The sequence below is a fragment of the Balaenoptera borealis genome (genome assembly GCF_965194805.1).
Source record: "Balaenoptera borealis genome assembly, chromosome: 10".
Taxonomy (NCBI): Eukaryota; Metazoa; Chordata; class Mammalia; order Artiodactyla; family Balaenopteridae; genus Balaenoptera; species Balaenoptera borealis.
The window spans coordinates 62,230,230-62,253,929 of NC_138874.1; the positions used below are offsets into that span (position 1 = coordinate 62,230,230).

The window sequence follows — 23,700 nt, forward strand, 5'->3', positions numbered from 1 at the left end:
TCACAACCATCAAATACAAGCTCCCCAGAGGAGCAAATGATATTATTCCCAGCAGCACACTCCAATAGGCCACACACCTTCCCACCAGAGGAAGGATTCCAGGGCTGTCCTTTTTTTTCTAGGTGTGATTTCCCCTCTTTTCAGAGTAGCTATTTAGCAACTTGTGTACAAAGCGAGCCATCTGAGACTTAGGAACAGTTCTATCATAGAAAGCAGTTACAGCCTTTCTGGAGAGAAATCTAACACTATCTATTAAAATTAAATATACACGTGCCCCTGACCTAGAAATCCCACACTCCCAACATGTAGAATAAAAGCACCAGAATGGAAGGCAACATGTACGAAGATATTTATTACAGCACTGCCCTAGTGGGGAAAGAAACAACCTGAAAGCCCATTAAAAGAGAACGGCTGACAGTGGGGAGAGGGAAGAGGGGAGAGGCAAGACAGGGGTAGGGGATTAAGAGGTACAAAATACTATGGATAAAATAAATAAGCTACAAAGATACATTGTACAACGCAGGAAATATAGCCAATATTTTATAATAACTTTAAATGGAGTATAAGTTATAAAAGTTTTGAATCTATGTTGTACACCTAAATCTAATATAATATTGTAAATCAACTATACCTTAATAAAAAGATAAAATAAAAATTAGGGGCTTTCCTGGTGGCACAGTGGTTGAGAATCTGCCTGCCAATGCAGGGGACACGGGTTCGAGCCCTGGTCTGGGAAGATCCCACATGCCGCGGAGCAACTAGGCCCGTGAGCCACAACTACTGAGCCTGCGCATCTGGAGCCTGTGCTCCGCAACAAGAGAGGCCGCGATGGTGAGAGGCCCACGCACCGCGATGAAGAGTGGCCCCCGCTCGCCGCAACCAGAGAAAGCTCTCGCACAGAAACGAAGACCCAACACAGCCAAAAATAAATAATTAATTAATTGATTGATTAATTTAAAAAAATAAATAAATAAAAATTAGTAAAAAAAAATTTTTAAGAGAATGGCTGAATCGATTACGGTACATGAATATTTGGCAATTGTTTCTAAAAATGAGATCTTTATCTGTGGACCTGGAGGGATGTCTGTGATGCATTATTAAATAAGAAAAGCAAGTTGTGAGGGAAAATAGCGTAATAAGATGCCCTTTTTGCCCACAAGGCCCTGCCCAGTCTTCCCTCCTCCAATTCCTACCCCCTCTCCCTGTGACTTCATTTCCTACCTCTTTTCCTGTCACACACTCTGCTCCAGTTGACAGAGTGTGTTACCAGGCACAAACCGGTCACAGGGCTTTTGCACTTACCCTCAGCCTCACTGTTCCTCCCCAGAGATCTTCATGTCTCCCACACGTCCTTTAGGTCTCTGTACAAAATTTGCCTTCTCAGTAAATTCTACCCTGACCTCTTCATTCAAAATTACAAGGTAGGGTGGGGGTTTTTTTTCAGCTTTATTTTTCTCCACAGAACTTACCATCGGCTGACACTTTAGACATTTCACTATTAGCTATTTCCACCTTCTAGACGGTAAACTCCATGAGGGCAGGGATTTTTGTCTCTTGCTCACTATAGTATCCCCAGCATCTAGCACAGCGCCTGTCAATTCCCACTGAAGGAATGGAAAACCTGTTTGCACCAGGAGAAATGACTGGGAGAATGTATATGAGGCTTTTACCACCCAGTGGGTGAAGCTGCAGCAGAGAGCTGTCAAAGAAGAAACAGGACTACCTTTTCTCCTGTTATTATTCCACCAGTTGCAGTGAACGTACGTTATTGTTATAATTGTTGAAGAGGCATTTAAGGAAATAAGAAAGCAAAGATGTAAATCGGACTAAGAGGAAACAGTGGAAAGCAGGCAAGTCAAAATGGAGACAGACGGAACCCAGAGAACACCCAACAACTGCTGGCCTCTCTCCTCCCTCCTCCCATCTCAGGCCAGGCACCCTCAAAGCCAACCCCACCCAGCATCTCACCCATAAGCACATTAGGAAGGACAAGCTGTTGCTCATAAAAGAAATCACAGAGTACATTCTAACCCGAGTATAAACGCTTCTGGGCCATCGCCCCCGCCCAGCTCTGCCTCTATTGGAGATGGACAACGGAGGACGAGACCAACTGGTAGAGAAGATGAGGTCTCAAGAGGGTGGTGGAGAGTAGCACAGGGGAAGGAGCGCTGATCTCCCTGCGAAGCCGGGTCCCAGCACTGCCTCCTGTGCACAGAGGGACCTTGGGCAAGGTCACTTGAACCTCTCAGAGCCACAGGTTCCTCCCCTGTGGAGATCAAAATAAAGTTATCTGTCTTTTATCGCACTGTACACAGACAAGTAAGGAGACAATCGCCACCATGGATGCCATGTGGACAGTGTCAAAACCCCTTACCACACAGAGCCCTGGCTTCCTCTACTCTGTTTTCCAGGTACTTGCCGTTGGTCTACGAGAAAGGCATGCGTTTTCATACTTGACCTTTGGCCACCTGGCTGAATTCTGTTGCTCCTAATAATTTATAGATTCAGAGTCTAGGATTTCCTCTAGCCAGATGATCAGATCACCAGCAAATAATAACACTTTTATCTCCTCCTGTCCATGGCTCGTGTCTCTCTTGTCTTTCTCTTGTCTTACTGCACTGGCTCGAACCTACAGTCCAACCTCAAACAGAGGTAATAGTGGGCGTTCCCGTCTTATTCTTAACTTGAAGGAAATTTGTCCCACGTTTATCTATTAAGAATAACAGTGGCTACAGATTCTAGTAGCTATCCATCACCAAATTAAGAAAGTTCTTTTCTGTGCCGAATTTGCGATGTTTTCTCATGAAGTGTCAACTGGATTATATTGGAATGCTTTTTCAGCAATTAAAGAGATCATCACATGGTTGTCTCCCCCTTAATGTGTTTTTTTGTTTTTTGCTTTAACTGATGTATAGTTGATTTACAATATCATGTTAGTTTCAGGTGTACAGCACAGTGATTCAGTTAGATAGATAGATAGATAGATAGATAGATAGATAGATAGATAGGTGATAGATAGATATTCTTCTTCACATTCTCTTCCTATAAAGCTTATTACAAAATATTGAGTATAGTTCCCTGTGCTATACAATAGGTCCTTAATGTGTTTTAACAGAGGCCTGCACAGCACTGGACACCCCAACCCAATGCTGATTTTTCATGGTCAAGTGCAAGCCTGTGACCCTAGTCATAATGATGTCATCCTACCTCGGCTCCAGTGCTCTCCTGATGGCCGCCTTCTCTCTTCAACCCTACAACTCCTAAGCTAATCTCCTCCACCTCCACCCCGAACACTCACCAGTCCCTAAAATGCCCCGGGCCTTCACCTGTTATGAAGGAGACATCAAGTCAAGACAAACTGGACTGTCAACCCATCTCTACGTCATGAAAAATCATCCCACACTTGTGGGAAGGGGGCCAATCATATCATTTTCTCAAGATGAACAGCCCATTATTTTAATGTAAACACTTCACCATCCACCTCGGCATAATCCAAGATTCACATGAAGCTGTTCCCAACTGGAACAGGATGCCGCGGTGGGTAGTAAGCTCCCCATTCCCGGGGGTATTTAAACAGAGGTGGGAATGCCCCCCCCCCACGATATTGTTACACAAGATGAAGAGTGGCCCAGGGTCTCCCCACCTGTGAAATGAGGGTAACAGATGAATCAAAAGGAAGAGGAGGAGCCGGAAGCAGGATTTATTGAGCATTTCCAAGCACTTTATACACATTTCCTCAGTTCTCACAATAGCCCTTTTAGGTATTAGGATACATAGAGAAGTTGCTACCATACACACACACACACACACACACACACACACACACACACACACACCCCCGTGTTCAAGGTGACAGAGCCAGGTATGCACAAGGGCCTCTGCTCCAGCCCTTACGCCCCCTCCGTACCACCACTCTGCCTCCTGCTACAGGGCATGAAACTGCTTGTTAAGTTGCCTAACACAGCGATAGCCACCTAATGGGCACTTAATGATTCTCCCCAGACTGAGATGGTCAAAGGTCCCTCGCGCTGAGCAAAGGCAATTTCCTCCTCTGCCAAGCAAAGGAGAGACTTCATCCTGGCCCTTCATGCACAGGAGGTCTGCCCACGTGGCTTTACGGCCAGCCCTTTCCACCTTTCCAAAATATATTCAGAAACATGATCTCCTCTGAGCTTCACAGCTCTTGACAGAGAGGCTCACTGAGGCTCACATATGAAGGGTCTGCCCAAGTTCCCATGGCTGCACCAACACATTCACGTCCCAGGACACCAGGGACCGTCCTGATCTTCATCCCCACCAAGGCCTTGTGGGTATAAAGAAAGGACAATCGCAAACATTTCATCAAAAAGCAGCAACAATTAAACCTATGTTCAAAGCCAAGTGTGTGGCATGGATGAGTGGGTGACAGGCACTCCGTAACTATTTGGTGACATGGATAAGGAAGCAGCCAGCCCATGGTTTGGCCAATCAAGCACAAATGATGCCATCACCTTACACTCGGACATTTAAACCCTTGGAGTGCACATTTGCACCTCTTATATAATCTAGGAACCAAAGTATCTATTGGTAGCTCATTCCCACCAGCCCCAGGATGAAGCAGCTCCTGCATTTGGAGGCCAGAGTCTAGTTCCAAAGGTATGTTTATTGTCAGAGGTCATCACCATGGTGCCTCCCCTCCCCACAGGCCCTGGTAAGCATCAAGGCCGCTTTATTGGCCAGTGCCTCAACCAGAAACCATGTGGACCTCAAGGCAATTCCTTGGCCTTCAAGGACATGGCCAAAGTCAAGCTGGTCAAGAGATGTAGCCAATTATTTGGACCAAGAGCCACAGCAGATGGCACACACCAGGCTAATGTTTACATCCAGGCAGCACTGAGTTCCGAGCAATGAATAGTAGATGCCCAGCCCTTGCTCCTTTGTTTGCAAGATGATCCATGCCACCTAAGGAACTAACCTTGCTTCTCACCAAAACTATACCACACTAAGGGGCATTGAGAATGGGACCATCCTTTATACGTTTCACCATTCCAGTTGGCTGACGGCCTTCTGAATTTATTCCAACTTGCGAGGCACGTGAAACTCACCAATGCATGACAGCAAAATCTGATGGCATCTCCCATCTCCACCAGGGCACTAAAGCCTGGGGTAGGAGAGAAAGATGTCCTTGTGATTACTAACTTTTCAGGTTCTGATGACTCCCGTGTCTACTGTAGACAGAAGTGCTCAGAGAAAAGGACATGAGGCTCACTCTTGCAGCATGACACGGAGATCAGAGAGGTCACACACTGTATGATCCCATTTATATGAAATGGCCAGAACTGGCAAATTATAGAGACCAAAAGCAGTCTAGCAGCTGCCAGGCTGGGGAAAGGGGGGGAATGGGGAATGACTGCCCAGGGATAAGGGGTTTCTTTTGGTGGGGGGATAAAAATGGTCTGGAATTAGATACTGGTGATGGATGCAGAGCTCTGTGAATAAACTAAAAACCATTTTAAATGGGTAAACTTTATGGTATATAAGTGATGTCTCAATAAAACTGTTTTTTTTTTTTTTTAATGTTGATGGTGGAGAGGGAAAAAATGAGTGTACTAAGTTAGGAAGTGCTTCCCTGCTTCACATCCTACCATTGCACTGGGTCCCCATCTCCTGAGCACTCCGAGCAGTCCTAAAGCTGTGGGACCAGCACCCCACATGCTGTCCTTCACTTGTCCAGCCCTCAGCAGGCCCCTCCTGCCAAACGACAGCCCTCATCCCTGCCACGGACTCAAGGGTTCTAAGCAACCAAGGCAGGCATGGGAAGATTCTCAGAGCAGTGCCAGGAAACACCTTTGGGAATATTCATTCATCTGGTAGAAAAGCTGGCTGCTTTTGCTCGAGCCCAGGATGGGGGAGAGCATGAAATCAGAGAGATGGCCACCTTCCTCCTAGGAGAAGCGGGAGCTGGTAGGAAGGGAGACCTCAAGCCCGAAGGGTGACATCATCATTCGTGCTCCTCCAAGCTGTGTCGAAGGAAAAATACAGTGTGGGGCTGCAGGCAGGACAGACTTCAGAGCAAAACAAACCAGGCATAAAAACTGCTAGAGGTTCCATTAGCAAGACAGAGCAAAAAATAGGATTCCCCCATCCCCCTGTTACCCTCAGGGCCCCTCAAACTGCTAAAAATAAAGCAACAGGCCCTGGTATTTGTGATGCCGGAGTTCTCAGGAGTCCCTGCAGGGCCAGCCTCCCTCTGGGCTTCCTTCGATCATGCTTGCCTCCCTTTCTCCACCACTTCAGCATGGATTTCCACAGCACCAGGAGGGCAGCCAGGGGTCCAGGACTGAGAAACACGTTTCCACTGATCAGGAGGCTGGGACAGATGTCCCACTGCAAGGATGTGGTCCAGAGCTTGAGAATCAAACATGTAGATGCTCAACCGAGCATCTATACTAGTGGGGCTGGGGGTGGGGGGTGGGATGCAGATCCATTCAGTGATTGGACGTCCCACCCCTACCCTCTGGGGTCCTGGCCATTGCTTAGGGGAAGGAGTCAAAAGTGGGCGGGTGGAGAACAGCTGGGGCAATATATAGGCCTGAGCTCACACCCACCGTCTCCCGTTACACAGCAGGAAGGGCCACCTCTTGCCCCTTCCCCAGACCCCCACTCCCAGGGCTACCCGATACTCATGCAGAACCGTAGTCTCTTGGAGAGAGAACAGCCTCAGAGCAATACAGCTTAGCGACAGGAGTGCAAACCTTGCGTCGGACTGCCTGGCTTCCAATCCCAGCTCTACCCCTTCCTAGCAGGGTGACCTTGGACGAGGTACTGAACCTCAGTTCTCCATCTCTAAAAGGAGGATAAAACGCTTCCTACTTCACAGGGTTAATCTGAAGCTCTTAGTAAAGTGCCCGACACATAAAAGTGTGCAATAAACGCCAGATGTAACTGGGGACCCGCTAACAGTGTCTCTCTAAGGAAGCTGCCAGCCCTGGGGGCTGGGCAATTCTTGTTTGTCCGGGGCTACCCAACACATGGCAGGACATTGACTCTTCCTGGCCCCTAGGAAGTAATTGCTCACAGCCAAGTAAATGCTCCTCTAGGCCGGGTGACAGTCAAAGCAGTTGTTGAGCGGGAAGGACAGGGTTCAAACCACAATTTGCCTGACCCTAAACCCATGCCTTTAACCCTCCACCAAACTGCCCCCTGTAAAACCACAGTGGACACACAAAAAAGCCTTTCTTGTCAAGGACAGTGAGGAACAGAGAAACAGGAATTGAAAAAAATAAAATAAGCCTCTTCAAAAAAACAATTGGCAGGCATGGCATTTATTAGTTTTTAAAAGTTATCAAATTCTCCCCTTCAGGGCCTTTGAGTTTACCTGATGTCAGAGCACACAAATCATGCCCTTCCTAAAGATTAGCAGATGGCTCTCATCAGAGGTGGGTGCCTGGAAATCCAACACTTTTCTCTGAGGGCCTCAGGGTGACTGGAAACCCTAGGCCCTGGCTTTATGGCCTTGGTCCTCCCCCAGCCCCTTCCTTTCACGGGCAGCTCGGGGTGGCCACCATATGCCACTGCGGCCCGTGCAGGCTCTGGGACACCCCAGAGGACTGGCCCCACCTGAGGTGTGGCTCTAAGAACACAGTGACCCATAAAACAGCCTGGAGGCTGAACACAAGGAAACAGCCATAAAAACGGGCAGTTCTAACTGCAGCCACCCCAGCATCTGCAGCAAGCAAGCCACAGAGGGATGTTCCCTCCCCAGGACCCCACCCAGCTGCTGCCAGGGACACGGGATTGCAAGGTCCTCTGAGGTCGCCTGGAAGAAGAGGCCCCTCACTGGGTGCTCACTGGCTGCCACGTGCTGCACGGGAGGCCCCCCTGCAAGGAGGGCAAGCAGGTAACGAGGAAAGAGCTGGCACCCTGCCTGCTGCCAGGAAGGACTCCGTGAATGGCACCCTCATCTTTCCTAAGCCTAAAAGCACCCCAGCAAGTTGGGCATGATTCCCACCTTACAGATGGGGAAACTGAGGCTCGGAGAAGTTACAGAACTAGGAAGGGACTGCACTGGGCTCCAAGCCAGATCCGTCTCCAAACATGGGCTTTGCCCACGTCCCTCTTTCTTGACGGCCCCTGGAGAGGCCAGGTGATGGGGCTTGGCAGTCTGTCAGCCCTCTGCTAAGTGCCCCCCACACACAGGGCATGTGGGCTTCTGGGGCAACGTCTGGCTTCTGCTGGGATAGTCCCCAGCAGTGTCTCAGGGGAGTGAGCCCAAGCAGCCTCTCCATACTCTGCCATGGCTGGGGGAGGGGGTGGGCACCATCTCCCACTCCCCTTTCTGGAGGCCAGAAAGGCCTGCAGGCCATGGGGCCGCAGAAACATGACAACGTTAATAGAAGCAGCTCATACTTAGGGTGCTTCCTAAATGCCACCTGCTTCCCCGGTGTTAGCTCACTGCATGGGCGCACACTCTACGAGGGAGAGGCCCATCTTACAGAAAACCAACATGTACAGATACACAGCTTGTCCAAGGTCATGCAGCTGCAAGTGGCAGGGCCAGGGCTGAATCCACGCTCCCCGCAACACCACCCCACCTCTGGGGACACAGCCACAGATGTGTCTACTTGTACCATTTTCCAGCCACAGAGCAACAGCTGTGGCCTGGGTCTCCTCCTCAGGTTCCACCCTCCACCCTTCCCCAGACCCCCTGGCCTCCCCTGCCCTCATCCCTTTGCAGCTAAAACTGCTAAAAGGCCAGACTGGCTCTAACTTTAGGGTCACCCTGCCCTGTGTCCCACCCCCACTGTCAGTAAAGAAAAGATGAGACAGTCAGGTACCAGCCCCTCCTCCAGAGAAACGCCCAGACCCCAAAGGTCCTTGACATGTCACCCCCTCCTTAGAGGCAAGAAAGACATGTCTGCTCTGGCAGTTCCCTTCTTCCTAAGGCTTTTCTGGGGCCCCAAGTCGAGAGGAAATGAGCAGACAGCACCACTCCATCACTGGACCCCCTTGGTGACCTGAAGCACCTCCCTTTCTAAAGCAGGGCAGAGCCATCTGTGATTTACCATGTTCAGCCAACAAACTCTTGCAAAGAGCCATCTTGGTGGTCCCGGTGCCACCTTGGGCACACTGACCAAAGGGAAGACCCTATGAGAACTTTGGGGATGCTGACCTTCACAAGGACCCTCGTTCCCACCCACAGCTGGCCATGGCAGTGGCCTTGCCCCATTCTCCCTCCCTGTGACTGTTTGTCTCCAATAAATCACCCTGGCCAGCTTGGAGTCGGACTCACCTGACCCGACAGGGCATGCGACACTGTACTTAGGACACCTCCAGGGCGAGATCTTTAGGCAACCTTTTGCAAATACTTACAGGGATTTATCAGATAGAAAGGGAAACAAGACAGGAAGAAGAACTGTGGAGTCGGGAAGGAGCTGAATGTCAGGACAGGGTGTGAGTGGGATGCTTCTGAGACTGAAGAAGCAACCTGGTCTCACTCAGCAGTGAGAAGGGGGAGAGGCGGGGCAGCCCAGGAGGAGGAAGGCAGCGCTGCAGCCAAGGGGAGGACTGGTCTCCTCACCTCTGTCTTCAAGGTGCTGCTCGGTCCTCGGAGGACCTTGCAATCCCATGTCCCTGGGCTGTAGCTGGGTGGGGTCCTGGAGAGGGAATATCCCCCTGCTGCACGCGCTTCCTGGAGTCCCCTACCCTCTCCTTCCCTTAAAAATGTCATTCCTTTACACGCTGTGGTCGGCATGCCCCGCCGCCGTGTCCACGTCCTAATCCCCAGAACGTGAGAAGGCTTCTTCCATGGCAAAGGGGGCTCTGCAGGTGTGATGAACTGAAGGCTGTTGAGATGGGGAGAGTAGCCTGGATGATCCCTAAATGTCCTCACAAGGGTCCTGACGAGAGGGAGGCAGAGGATGATTTGACTACAGAAGAGAACGTGGGAGATATGATGGGAAGAACAGAGACCGCAGTGATGCGCTTGGAAACTGGAGGAAGGAGCCACAGGGCAAGGAACACAGGAGGCTGATGGAAGCTGCAAACGGCAAAGAAAGGATGCTCCCCTCGGAGCCTCCAGGAGCAAGCAGCCCTGCAGATGCCTTGACTTCAGCCAGTGAAACCGATTACAGACTTCTCATCTCCAGAACTGGAGGAGAATAATTCATGGTGTCTAAAGCCACTAAGCGTATGGTCATTTGTCATCACAGTGATAGGAAACTAATACACAAACTCAGTCCACCTGAGGAGGGAGGGCGCTTTCTCCAGGCTCAGCACCATACTAGCCACTGGAGGTAAAGCCGTGAGCAACAGAGACCCGTCCCTGCCCTCCTAGAGCTTCTGGTTTTTCTCACCCCTACTCCATCTCCCCTCCTAGGGTCCCTGAGGCCTGGAATACGCTGTCATCCGCCTCGCTAAGTCCTCCCCATCCTTGCAGCTTCCAGCCCATGCACGCACATGTCTGTATAAGAGGGAGATTACCTGTTCCATCAGGCCCTGACAACGGGATTACTTGACCCTGAAGCCAGGGATGTCTCGTCCACTCCTGAATCCACTACCACCCGTGGTAGGCACTTTCCCGATGCCCCCTGCCCGGAACTGCTTTATTTCCCATCTCTGCCAGAACAAGCCATCCCAGGACTGCTGGGGTATGGGCTCTATGCTGTGTGCCAGGTCCTTCCTCCCAACTATACAGACTCCCTAAAGGCAGGAAGTTCATCTTCCCCTCTGTCTCCACTCACCGACAGAGCGGACTCAAGACATTAGCCTAGAGAGCTCCCAGGGGCGCGTGACATCGGGTGTTCGTCTAGACTAGGCCGACAGTCCCTGGAATTTGGACAACAACACATTTAAAGAGAAAGAGCATGAAAGTCTTTGATCACATTTTTCTTTAAGACATAAATAAATAAATAAATAAACAGCTGATCGGCACCCTCGGGTCTGAGTCAGAAACAGGAGGAAGTCTGGGCTCGAGTCTCAGAACACATAAAGATAAAGTCCCAAACAGACGCCAAAGCCTTCAGGGAGGAATCTCACCATGACCTTCAGGCAGTGGTCAAACCCTTTCAGAACAGAAGATGCAGGTAAAAGAAGGCCCCAGTGAGGGAGGCACCACTTGGGAAAAGCGGAAACAAGGAAGCAGCGTCACCATCACCTCCACCAGGTCCCCACCCTCGGGGCCCACACCGGCCGCTCCTCGACCTGGAGCACGTGTTGCCCCCCAATTCTGCCCGGCCGCCTCCATCCTCAAGCAGGTCTCAGCTCAATGACACCTCCTCAGAAAGGCCTTCCCTGGCCACCCACCAAGGTAGCCCCTCAAGCACCCTGATCCCATCCCCCAGTTTCCTCCGTTGTGCCACTGGAAATTATCTCACCCATTTATTGACGGATTGTTGATTATGTGACCCCTACCCCACCCCTGCTCCCACCCCCGCAGCCCTTTTCCTTACTGTTCTCCCAGGGCTTCAAACAGTGCCTGGCATATGGGGGTGCTCGAGAAAGCAGAATGATCCCTCACTGTGTACCTCTGGAAGATACTGGGGTACAGAGAGCCCCCCTCACAGAGCCCCAGCCTAGTGGCTCCCCAAAAATAAATAGAGAGCCCATCTGTGGAGCCTCTCTTCCTCTCTCTGTCTCTCTGTCTCTCTCTAGCACAGAATCTCCTTCTTCCCCAGCCCACCAGCAGCACAGTCCGTTTCAAAATGGGTAAGATGGGGGGCTTCCCTGGTGGCGCAGTGGTTGAGAATCTGCCTGCCAATGCAGGGGACACGGGTTCGAGCCCTGGTCTGGGAAGATCCCACATGCCGCGGAGCAACTGAGCCCGTGAGCCACAATTGCTGAGCCTGCGCGTCTGGAGCCTGTGCTCTGCAATGGGAGGGGCCGCGATAGTGAGAGGCCCGCGCACCGCGATGAAGAGTGGCCCCCACTTGCCGCAACTGGAGAAAGCCCTCGCACAGAAATGAAGACCCAACACAGCCATAAATAAAAATAAAATAAAATTTAAAAAAAAAAAAAAAAAAAAAAAAAAATGGGTAAGATGGGAACGAATCCTGAGGTCAGGCACAGCAGATTCCAGTCAAAAACAGCTTGCTGGCTAAGTGAAAGGAGGCAGACACAAAAGGCCACATATTATGTGACTCCATTTATATGAAAAGTCCAGGTTAGGCCCATCCACAGAGATAGAAAGTAGATTAGCCAGAGGCTGGGAGGAGGGGCAATGGGGAGTGACGGCCTAATGGGTACAGGGCTTCCTTTTGGAGTGATGAAACTGGAATTAGATGATGGTGATGGTTGCACAACTTTGCAAATACACTAAGAACTACTGAAATTGTGCACGTTAGAAGGCTGAATTTTATCTCGGTTAAAAAAAGAAAAGAAAAATGCCATGAAGCGGTCAGAATTGCAGGTTCAACTCCTGGCTCAAGCCACGAGCTGTGTGAACTCAGGCAAATTACTTGCCTCACTGTACCTCAGTTTCCCTATCTGTAAACGGGAGTAGTAACTGTGCCCACCTCGAGAGAGTGCTGTGAAGATTAAATTCGACCCTGATGTGTAGGGGACTTTGGTTGACTGCTTTCCAAATGTCCATCTTCCCCCTTCCTTGCAGACCCTATTTTCCATTCAGGGATCTTTAATGTTCTGAAGACTCTGACCATACCCCCTGGCCTCAGCCTATCTAATTAGAGTGACCCTCAGGACCTGTGCAAGGTATGCTGGAATAAAGGTGCTTTATTTCCTGCCATGCACGAACATAACAACACGTACCCTCTGGAGCTGTGGCAGCCATATTGGAACCCAGAGGCAAAGCAGCCTCAAGATGAGGCCACCTTTAAGGAAAGTAGATTGGAGAGACAGAAAGAAACTGGGTCCTTGGAGACATCATTGAACCTCTGGATCAAGCCTCACATGAAGTCACCCACCATTTTAATTATATGAGCCAATGAAGTCCTTTAAATGTTTAAGCCAATTAAAGTCATCATTTCTGCTACTTGCAATCAAAAGCATCATAACTGATTCAGCTACATAAACTCCTTCTTCATTCTGGGTCTGGTACATAGCAATTTCTCAAAAGTGTGAGCTCTTGCGATTTTTTTTTCTAAATTTGTCCTATGTTCTTCACCAGGGTCAATGTTCATCCAGATGTCTAGAGCTGAATACTACTGGCTTGTAACTAGATATCGGCTTATCACCTTATAATCCAATTCCATGTCCCTGTGATGGCAAACCACAGACAACTTCACCAAAGACACTAAAATCAGTGCACACAACAAGCACTCATGGGGTGATTTACTGTGTGCTCAGACAGGACCAGGAGAGCAGGGGGAGGAGTATGAGAGAAGAACAAGGCATGTGATCATAACTCAGCAGAGGAGATCAAGGTCTGCAAAACAGTCAAGCATATAGTTGCCTCCTTACATGATTTAAGTGATTCTACATTGAAAGCTAAAAGGGTTCAAGGAAGAAAGAGATGGGAGTCCTGGTGGCTTTCTGGTTTCTCCTGGTTGGTTCCCTCTGGTCCCACTCATGGGCCAGATCCAAACACACTCCTTCTGAGAACGTATGGAGGAAACAGCACATCAGGCTCAGTACCAGGTCTCGATCACACAAACCCCAAAGACAACGTACACATTCCATGTATGTGGCCAGACACCAGCACATCCTTAGACGTGTGCACAAAGCTGACTAAACTATTCAAGGAGTCCAGTCAATTTCTCTTCCCCTAATTTCTTTTCTTCTCCCCTTTTCCTCCCAATGCAGGAAGAACGTGATGCGTGAAACAATTATTCTTCAGAACCCAGGGGCAGGTGGGGAGCCTCAAATCCAGAGAAAGCAAAATGTAAATGAATGATACAGAAAGAGATCAAGATCCATGAATATTCATCTTCCTTTCCCTTATGATGGAAACCAGATTTGTGGAGGATCATCGAGCTCCATTTCCTCTGAATTCCTCAGAGGAATTCACGGTCGGCATCTCATCATTCTGCCTGAACACATACGCAATGCGGGGTTCTTGCCTCCAAGAACTGGAGGTTACACAGGTACATACATACTTGAAAATTCACTCACCTTAATACTTAAGATCTGTGCATGCCCTGTGTGAATTTAGACCTCAATTTTAAAAACGAAAGTCGAAAGACTGGCAGATTCCTTCTCATCCTTCAAGGCATGTTTCAAATGTGACATTCTGAGAAGGAGTTTTCCTCTCTCACCACTGAGAATGAGTCCCTACCTCCTCGCCTTGCCCCGCACACATCCCTGACACAGCTCCCGGTCCCAAACGAAACAATGGAAGTGAAGATTCCTCTAGAGGCTGTTTGATCCCAGGAAGACAAAGCTGGGGCTGATTCATTTCTGGATCCCCTGCACCAGGCAGAGGCATACAGTAACTGTTTATTGTGGGAATAAACTACAAACGGTCTGGAACTCTTTCCCACACAATAGGGCTGGAAGTTCTCAAGGTCTCTCTTCCACCTCCTGGGACGTCTGTGTGACCCTGGAGTGATGACTTAACCTCTCTGAGTCTAAGCTCCTGAACAGCACCTGCCCTTCAGTGTTGCTGTGAAAATTTTACCAGCTAAGCTGCAAGGCTGCCAGCTCGGAAGACGACATATTTTAAGCTCTCAAGAAATGCCAACTCCCCTGCCCCAACCTTCCCCCAGTCACAGTACAGGGTTTAAAACTTCCCAGGAGCCCAATAAACCCTGGTTGACCGGAACTGAGCGGGGCCCCACCCAGGGTGCTCTGTGCCTCTCTTCAATACACACTGTGCCTCCTTAAAGAACTCAAAGCCAATCAGGCCCGAAACAATGCTTTTGTCTAAAATCAGACCCGGGACTTCCCTGGTGGCGCAGTGGTTAAGAATCCGCCTGCCAATGCAGGGGACACGGGTTTGAGCCCTGGTCCGGGAAGATCCCACATGCTACGGAGCAACTAAGCCCGTGCACCACAACTACTGAGCCTGTGCTCTAGAGCCCACGAGCCACAACTACTGAGCCCGCGTGCCACAACTACTGAAGCCCACGTGCCTAGAGCCCGTGCTCCGCAACAAGAGAAGCCACCGCATTGAGAAGCCCGCGCACCGCAACAAAGTATAGCCCCCGCTCGCCACAACTAGAGAAAGCCCGCGCACAGCTACAAAGACCCAACACAGCCAAATAATTTTTTAAAAGAACTCTTACAATCAGACCCAATGGGGGTAACAGTAAATCAGGAAGCCCATGGAGGCATTTGGGCCAAGTTTGGGTTCCAAGGGGCCTTCCTTAGGGGAGGTGGCTCAGGCTGCAGGCTGGCTTGGCTCACGCAGCATAAGTGCACACCTAGGGGTTAATCAGCATAAACAGATGCCTTGATTCTCCTCTGCGTGGTCATCCCCACCCCCGCAAAACAAAAATGATAATCGCTCTGTCCTCTGACAGGATGTTTGCATTCGAGCTAAAATTGCCTTCTCCGTCCCATTTGCGGTAATTCTGTTCAGCACAGCGTGATGAGGAACTCGGCTCCCCTCACCAGAGCTGGTGGCTGGCCTGACAGAGGCCCTTTCACGCGGGGAATGAAACAAGGAGGTGGTGGAGCAGGGGCAGAAAAGAACGAATTTGTCATTTTAGCAAACACAGGCAGAGGCTGTCTGTGCAAGGGAAGCTGCTGTCTGACACACACACAGAGCACACAAAATACCCTTTCTTCTGGGGAAGCCGGGCGTGAGACACTTCAGGACCCCGGGCCAAGCGACGGGCAAGTGGGGTGGGGAGAGGCTACCTTGGAAGGCTCACCCCAGGCGCCCACCCCCTGCCACCACCCGGGCCTGGACAAACGCCTGTCTCCTCTTGGTGGAGGTGTCCTGAAAGGTTCAACCTCAGCTTCAAGAGGGAATTAAATACCCTCAGTGCTCACGAAGCCACAGACAAGAAAGAGACTCAGTGCCCAAAATATAAAGGTAACCAGTGTGTACTATTGGTCAACTCATTAGGAGTTTGCTGAATGCCCATTTGTTCATTCATTCGCCAATTTCCACCAAGGGCCCACCTTGTGTCAGGCTGCGTGCTTGCTTCTGGGGATACGGAGGTAAATGAAGCCCACAGGCCAGCGTGTGCCAAATCCCAAAGGATCCAGAGTTAGGACCTTAAAATCTAGCCAGAGGGCTGGGCAAGTGAAGCAGTGTGGCATTCTCTGGGGCTGGTCTCCATCCCCCACCTAACACAGTGCTTTGTATAAGGTGACTCATGGTGGCTTGAATACATTTGCTTCTGTTAAGTGACATCATTACACCTGGATCCATAATCAACGTGGCCACTATCTATTGACTAGTTCTCATGTGCTAGGTAGAACTTCCTCTGTGGTCTTCATCTTACAAGCAAAGGAAGCTGAGGCTTGGGGAAAGCAGACAACTTGCCCGAGACCACACAGCCCATCAGTGGGGAAGGCAAGAGCTGAGCCCAGGTTCTGGCGCCCAAATCCCACACCCTTCCCACCTCACTGCAGAGGTGGAAGAAAGATCACCCATTTCTGTCCCCCGCTCAGCCTCAAATCAACTGTGGGCTCCCCCAAGGAAGCACCACCATGAGTGATGTCCGGGGGATCCTCTTCAGAGCCCACCCCAGTGTAGGACAAGTTGCCAAAAAACAAACTACTTGCTTAACTGAGTGACTGTGGCAGAATACTCTTGAGATAAGAGGGCATGGGAGGGGAAAGAAAGATGATCCGGAAGTCTTCCTGGAGGAGCTCGGTGTACAGAAAGATGTTTCTGGTGCCTCAGAACACATAATCCCCAATGGAGGAAAAAGTCTGAGGACAAATACTAGAGGTCAGGTAAACCTTAAATCAGGCACCTGGCCTGCCTCAGTGCAGCAGTAACACGTGTTCCTCAATGGGGGAAACTCAAATAACAAGTAACCCCGGCAGGAAGGCTGAGGCTGGAAAAGGGCCTTCTTCTTGGCCCTTAGAGCCCCAAAGGTTCCCTGGTCCATTCACAGCTCACTGGGCCCCTATGGGCATTCACAGGATGGAAAGGTTGCCCAGGAGAGAAGACAGATGAGCCCACCAGACTCAAAAGCCTCTTCGCAGACCCTCAGCCTTCTGGTAGAAACACCTTCCGGGCCCTCCAACACTTTCCCTCCCTTTTATCCCTCTGCTATTATCTCCATCCGCTGAGGTTGAGGAAAGAGGTGGTGCAGGCCAGAACACGTAGAGGCAAAATCAAAATCCTTACAAAAACCCCGGGCACCCTCGGAATTGCCTCATCCAACCCTCATTTGGTACTCACTGCTGGCCCCCGGCTACCATGCTCCCTCAAATGGTCTCTTCCTCCTCATCTCAGTGGCATCTTCATCCATGGCTACGGATCGCGGAGAGGGGTCAAAATAACATTCCATCTTATCATAATAGGAGCCATCTATTAAGCACCTAAGAGGCACTAAGTGCTCGAGGTGATCATCTCATTTAACCTGCACAAAAAACCCTACGTGGCAGGTATTTTCAATACTCACATTTTACTGATGAAGAGAGTGAGCTTGCCAAGGTTAATTGTCCACAGCTACCAAGCTAGTGCAAGGTGGAGCTGGGATTCAAGCCCACCTTTGTCCAACTCCAAGGCTAGGCTATCAAGTTCACAAGCCTGAATTTAAAGAGGCCAAAGTTAACATTCAAAACGAGTGCTGCCCCTCTGCAGTGGGGAGGGGGGAGGGGCAATGACACATTTGCTCCAATGCTGCCAAACCTCAAAGCATTTCCAGAACTTTTCTTTGGAAATCACCTACAGAGGTAATTTACACACCACCCAGAACTTTCAGATTCTTATGTGCAATCATAATTACACATTTGAGAGACCGGAAATACCTTACCCACACTGGCTTCCTCTCTTGTTCATTATACTTGCCTGCAAACTCCCTTGGACAGTTTTCTAAAATCAAATTGACTTTCAAATGCTGAGAGATGTCACCCCAGCAACATTCAAAAGAACGCAACGATGCTATCACCAACCTGTTCCCAAGGAGAGACCTTCATTTTCCAAGTAAGGATGAAACCATTTGTTTGTTCAGTCCTACATTTATTCAAGAAGAATTTTGTGATGCTGGATACTGCTGTGGGTTGCTAATGAAACGGAGATAAACATAAAAAGGTCCCTGTCATCTTGGAGCCCTCAACATGCGGACAATACTTCAGGCAACTTTTGCATAGGACCTCCAATCCCAAGCACCACAGATGCAAAGATGGACAGCATAGAGTCCCAGACTTCAGGAAGGCTACATCCCAGCAGGGGGACAGACATGCCAGCCATCCCTCTGGAAAACAGAGTGACCACCTAGGAGGTGACTGTCACGGTCCATGTTAGGGAGAGTCAGTCTCCCAAAGGCGACCAAAGTGAAATAACAATAATAACTAACACTTATCTAGCACTTGTGAAGTACCAGATGCTACTCTAAGTAATTAACACACACTGTCCTCCCAACAACCCCATGAAGTGATTACTAATACTAGTCCCACTTTCCAGGTGAGTAAACTGAGGCTCTGAGAGTTTAGGCAATTCATAAAAGGTCTAAAAGTCAGCAACTAGCGAACTATGATTTAAGCCCACAAAGTCTGGCTCCAGAGGGCATGCTCTTGCTAACTACATCGAGCTAACTGGAATGAGAGATGCTGTCCATTTGGACACGTACATTCCGGTCCATTGGGTTTTTTTGTGTTTTTTTTTTAACATCTTCATTGGAGTTTAATTGCTTTACAATGGTGTGTTACTTTCTGCTTTATAACAAAGTCAATCAGTTATACATATACATATATCCCCATATCTCTTCTCTCTTGGGTCTCCCTCCCTCCCACCCTCCCTATCCCACCCCTCTAGGTGGTCACAAAGCACCGAGCTGATCTCCCTGTGCTATGCGGCTGCTTCCCACTAGCTATCTATTTTACATTTGGTAGTGTATATATGTCCATGCCACTCTCTCACTTTGTCCCAGCTTACCCTTCCCCCTCCCCATATCCTCAAGTCTATTCTCTAGTAGGTCTGCATCTTTATTCCCGTCTTGCCCCTAGGTTCTTCATGACCTTTTTTTTTTTAAGATTCCACATATATGTGTTAGCATACGGTATTTGTTTTTCTCTTTCTGACTTACGTCACTCTGTATGACAGACTCTAGGTCCATCCACCTCACTACAAATAACTCAATTTCATTTCTTTTTATGGCTGAGTAATATTCCATTGTATATATGTGCCACATCTTTATCCATTCATCTCTCAATGGACACAGGTTGCTTCCATGTCCTGGCTATTGTAAATAGAGCTGCAATGAACATTGTGGTACATGACTCTTTTTGAATTATGGTTTTCTCAGGGTATATGCCCAGTAGTGGGATTGCTGGGTCGTATGGTAGTTCTATTTTTAGTTCTTTAAGGAACCTCCATACTGTTCTCCATAGTGGCTGTATCAATTTACATTCCCACCAACAGTGCAAGAGGGTTCCCTCCACTGGGTTTTAAAAGAGCTGCCACGTCACTCACGTTATTACTCATGTTCGATATCCCCTGTTGTCTCAGCAGTGAACTCCTGAACTCACTCTGCTAAAACATGACATCTGAACTGGATGGAATGGGCTAAAGGGAAGTGACATGTCCAAGGGTGAAGCACTTCACCACGGTGGGTGAAGGCAAGGGACCTGGGAACCAGCCTCTGCCGTTCATCCCCCTTCTGCTTTTGATGTTCCAGGCAAAGAGCCCCTCAAGGTAAGACTCAAAGCGGGAGACAGCTGAGGGGAGGACAATCCTTTCACATCACAGGGAGGATGTCAATTCACACCACCCCTTACCCTGGTGGAGAACAAGGGCCAATGCCACCTGGTGACAGCCAAGACGCCTTTCTCTTTGTTCTCCTTGGGATGTGGAGGGAGGAGGCATTTAAGCCCCTTGGTCCCTTTGTTTCTGAAGGTGTTTAGGAAGCAGAATAGCTTACAAGCTGAAGGCAGGGACAAGAATGGGGAGAGTTGAGGGAACCCCAGAGCAGCTAGGAAGTGGCTAAGAGTTAACACTCTGAAGCCAGAAAATTCTGAGTTTGAATGGAGTCCTGCCACTTACCAAGTGACATCCCTTGGACACATGCTATACCCACTGCAAGCCACAGCGTTTGCTCAGCTATAAAATGAGGATAATGGAAATAATATCTACGACACAGGCTTTTTGAGAGGATTACATGAGATAAAGCATGTAGAGTGCTCAAGAGCGTTGTGTGATGCCTTATAGCACCCCATGTTAATATTCGGTATTCTATCCTGAATATTCCATTTTAACACTGAATATTAATATTCAGTATTAACATCCAGAGTTACTACTGGGCCATGGTCATCTGGTCATCGTTCATTATGGCAGAGCCAGCTACGGAGAGCAAAAGCCCTCACCCAGTGGCACTCTGGAGCCCCTTCTGCCGTCTGGGTGTTCTCTAAATCCATTTCCTACTCCTCCTGGGCGCACTACATTCCCCAGGATGCCTTGTAGTTAAGGTACCATGTGAGAGTTCTGACCACTGGACTGTGTGGGCAGAAGTGATGTGAATGACTTCCAGGACTACTTTCACAGAACCATACCTCATGATCCTTACTTGTCATTCCGCATCTGTCAGATGGATGCGGGGGATTCAGCAGAGACCTTCAGGGCCCCCTAGAAATGGCAGGTCCACAGGTATAAGGAGCCAACCCTGAATGACTGCTTGGAGCAAGTCCCTACCCCATCCCCCCAAACCTCCACATACACTATCAATGGTACTTTATACGAGCAATACACAAACTTCTGTATTAAGTCCTTGACAGGTTGGGGTTGCTTATTACAGCAGCTGGCCTAGCCTAATACACATAATTAATCAAGCCTCAAAGTAGACTCATAGGCCCCTCTTAGCTCACTGCTTCCATGACTACTGCATGCACCAGAGAAGAATCTAGATACCATAATATGGTCCAAGAGAGCAATTAGCATCTGTGACTGGTTAGGTGTGGAAAGCACGAGGAAGAGCCAGCAGCAACTCAAGAGAAGCAATGGAAGGACCACTAGTCTAGAAGAAACGGGACAGCCCAGCAGTGGTGTCACCTGTGCTCATGGTGGGCTCCAGGCCCTTCATGAGAACAAAGGAGGAGAGTGGAAAGAGCATGGTCTTTGAGGCCAAGCAGACCAGAATCCGTACCTGCCCATGATTTACAGAAGAAAGTAAACCTCTGTGAGCTTCAGCCTCCACATAACGTGGATAACATACCTGCCTCCATGTTCTGTGCCATCATGCTGATATCTTGAAATCAGCCACGGTGAGAGTATTTACACCATGGGAACTGATGAATGCTACAAATCGGGGCTTCCCTCCTAGAGATTAAACACTTACCAGCACATCACTGGATAAACAGGAGTCAGCTAAGTGGTACAGGAGACAGAGGATAAGGAAAGAGAATTCCAGCTCGAGTGGACGGCATGTGTGAAGGCCCAGAGGTATAGAAACAAAACGTTTAATGAAGTGAAGAAAGTCCTATATGGCTGGGTGCAGGGAGCTTGGGAAGAAAGTCTAAGAGGAACCCAGAGAGAGGGCAAGAGCCAGATCTTGTGGAAGGACCACCCTTTAATAGTAGTTATTTGTTCTAATCATCTACTGCTGCATAACACATCACCTCAAAATGCAGTGGCTTAAAACAATCATTTTAGTTTGTTAATGCTTTTTAGGAATTCAGGGAGGGATGCGCTGGCTGGCTCAGCTCTGATTCATGTCAGCTGGGGTTGGACAATTCACTTTCAAGATGGACTCTTCCCACCACGTCCGGTGCCTTGGTGCTCCTTAGAGAGTGTCCCTCTCCCCCCACGAGGCAGCACATCCTCCAGGCCTCTCCAAGTGACCTGGACTTCTCACAACATGGTGCTCTCAGGGGAGTCAGACTTCTTTATATGGCGGCTGGCTTCTCCTAAGCCAGTGTTCCAAGAGGCCAAGAGGGAAGCTGCAAGGGTTCTTCTGACCTAGTCTTGGAAGTTGCAGGATCATTGCCGCCACATTCTATTGATTACGAGCAAGTCACGGAGCCAGCCCTGATTCAAAAGGCAGCACTACCCAAGAGCACGAATAGCAGGGCTCATGGGTCACTGGGGGCCTTCTCTGAAGACAAGAGAAGGCCACACTGTTACTGATCAGCCAACACCCACTGCCCACTCCCCAGGACTACCTGGAGGAGGCACCGGAGCTCAAAAAAGGAAAACCACCAGCTCTGTCCACAGAGAGCATTTGATGGACAATGCTCACACCTATGGAGAGGACAAGGTGGGCGTATCAGAGGAAAGGGTGAGCCCTGACTCAGGTGAGCAGAGAGGGCTTCCCGGGAAGCTAACCTTTGCAGCACATGAGCCAGCCTTGAAGGACGTGGGAGGCAGAGTGCAGAGTTGGGAGGGAAGGAGCGAGCCACCCGTGAGGTCGTTACCAGCCTTCTACCACATCTGGACCAGCCGCGGAACAGGCTAGACCATCTCCACATTTCCCAGTCCAGGCATGTCGCCCAGGCCTGGGCACCCTGCAACCATGGTCGGGCAGCTCCAGAGCAGAAGAAGCTCCCGCCCGTGCCAGCCCATCACCAGGCCCGTGAGTCTGTCCAACGCACCAGGGTTCGGGAAGGAGCGGTGAACTGTGGACCTGGTTACTCCGCCTCAGCCTCCTCACCCAGAACCAGCAGCAGCGACTGGCAGAAAGGCCAGCTGTGCAACCACCCCTGCAGCAGCCTGCCAGCCTCCGAGACCCAGCCCGGCCACTAGGCCTGGTAGCTGGACTGCTGCAGCCTAGCAGGCCGGCCCGGGCTCCCACTACCATTCTCTGGGCAGGCACAGGATACTCTGCTGACAAACACCTGGGGACAGCAGGGGCCGTGGGAAGGAGCTAAAAATAGCACGGCTAGCAACAGAGGACTTCTCCAAATCCTCGGGGTCTTGTTATTCTTTGTCCACGGACCTTAGGAACACTCACAGGCTGGCACCCGAGCTTTCACCCTTCTCAAAGGCTCAGGCTAAGAACAAGCATAGGGGTCAGGGAGACCTCCTATGTCACAGTGCTCAGAAGTCATGGAAACAGCCTGTCCTGGGGGCTGGGCCTAGGGATGGGCAGGCTGGGTCCACTTTCACACACCCCCCACCCGCATTGGGCTCTCTCTGGCCACCCCACTCGGACCAGTTCTCAGTGTTCTCCAACTTTCCTGAATCTCAGGTTCTTGATGTTTCTCTTACTTGTTTGGCCGTTAAGAATTACGGGCCCCGCACTGTATTTTTAATTTCTTGTGTGAGTGTATTATACCCCCCCAGCCAGATGTCTAGAAAAGTCACATGTGTGGACATGTGAGCTGCACACTGCACAATTCCAGGGGCATCATTCATGGCTGTGATGTGAATGGTGCCCCTGGAATCATGCAATGTGGCTACTGGTGTTGCCAAGGAGGGAATGATCTCTTACACAACCCTGTGTGCGTGGACAAAGGACAGCCACGCAAATAAAGATTCGTGGACCGACCCATTCGTCTCTGCTACCAAATAGTCTGTGCAGGCGGTTTGGCAGGCACAAGGCCGCAATGCCCAATGGTCTAGAAAGAAATCCATAATGTGATACAATAATGTATTTTCAGGCCGTGGAGGTGGAGAGGGGCAAAGAATCGATCTTTCTAAGGGAAAGATTCATAACCACTGAATAAGCTACCACTACCTCCTTCTCAGTGTGCAGATTAAATTCTCTG

The 23,700-nt window shown here is 49.7% G+C and overlaps 1 protein-coding gene across 18 annotated transcripts in view; it reads right to left on the minus strand.

The window, feature by feature from the left end:
* Positions 1–23,700, minus strand: part of KCNMA1 (potassium calcium-activated channel subfamily M alpha 1) — a 775,994-nt gene that overhangs the window by 708,915 nt on the left and 43,379 nt on the right. The gene's annotated exons all lie outside the window — the stretch shown is intronic.